The following is a 1,289-nucleotide window of genomic DNA, read 5'->3' on the forward strand; positions in this document are numbered from 1 at the left end:
CAGGGGGATGGGTGGGTGGGAAGGGAGCTGCCATCATGGGACGCTTGGCCCCCTAGCAGAGCAGCTTTACAAATCATTTCAAGGAGGGACAACCAATCCCTGACACAAGCTCGGTCTCGACGCTCTTTTCTGTTGTGATGTTTTTCTTTTTCCTCTTTTTTTCCTTTTTAAAAGAAGTATGACCAAGACAACTTGGGCGGTTTGTCCTGTCTTTGACCATTTTGCTACTCCAACCGTGCTCTCCAAGGCTGAGCAGAGAGAAGCCTCGAGGCTTCTAGTGACGGAAAAAAAAGTTAAGGCGGTGTCTCATGTCTAATGGAAGAAGAGGAACATCCTGGGGGCTCCAGCAACTTCTTTGGTGGGGTGCGGACCAGAAAGGATCCGGGCTCAGGAGCCCTCTGCCTCCTTTGCCCATTGTGTGCACTGATTGGAGGGGTCCAGGCTGTGGACCTTGCCGAACTGGAGCCGGGGGTCGGGGGAACCAAAGACTGATGGAGAGACTTGAGCATCTCCTGCCTGGAGTTGGCTCTGGAAGGCGCTAGGCACTGTCCTTCACGGAGCCCCCTTTGGTCTCTGGTTCTTTTGCATTCCTGTGCTGTGGAAGGATGCAAGGACCTGGGTACTGGCTGGGCTGTGTATACTGTGTATACATGGGGGTGGCTGCTGCAGGGACAACAGCCTGCTCCTAATAAACGTTGTAAGTATTTAAAATCTGGGTCCTGCCTCTGTGACTTCACCTCTTCTAGGAATACTTTCCCCGTTCCCACCGAACGCCCCCCATGGGCCAGCTGCAGCGCTGGGGGCTGTGATGTAACGGTGACCAGGACAGACACTGTCCCACCCCTGCAGCGGACAAGTGGGCAGGCAGGCAGGACAGTGGCAGATGTGATAAGTGCCAAGAAGAGCTGCACCGACCCAGAGAAGGAGAACTAGGGTGTGGTGTGGGGGTGTGTGAAGCAGAGGATGGGACACAGCCCTGTTGAAGGGGGACAGGAGCCTTCTAGCAGGGGAGCGGCATATGGGCTTGGGGGCCAGAAGGAGCAGGATGGCCTCTGGGGCAGGACTGTGGTGAGGGGGCCCAGGAGAGGAGAGCAGAGGGTCCCCACGCAGGGCTCCAGGGTACCTGTCTTGGGAGGAAACCCCACATTTCCTCAGGGAAAGTTTCATTCTGTTCGGAGAATGTTTCTTGCTTTCTAGTTTTGTTTTGGTTTGTCAACATTAGCAAGCAGACAGGCAGGGAAAGGGCAGGATACTTTTTAAATAACATCCAACTGGGCCCTGGCTGGGTG

Source organism: Furipterus horrens, unplaced genomic scaffold, assembly GCF_987537825.1.
Source record: "Furipterus horrens unplaced genomic scaffold, mFurHor1.1.pri manual_scaffold_11, whole genome shotgun sequence".
Taxonomy (NCBI): Eukaryota; Metazoa; Chordata; class Mammalia; order Chiroptera; family Furipteridae; genus Furipterus; species Furipterus horrens.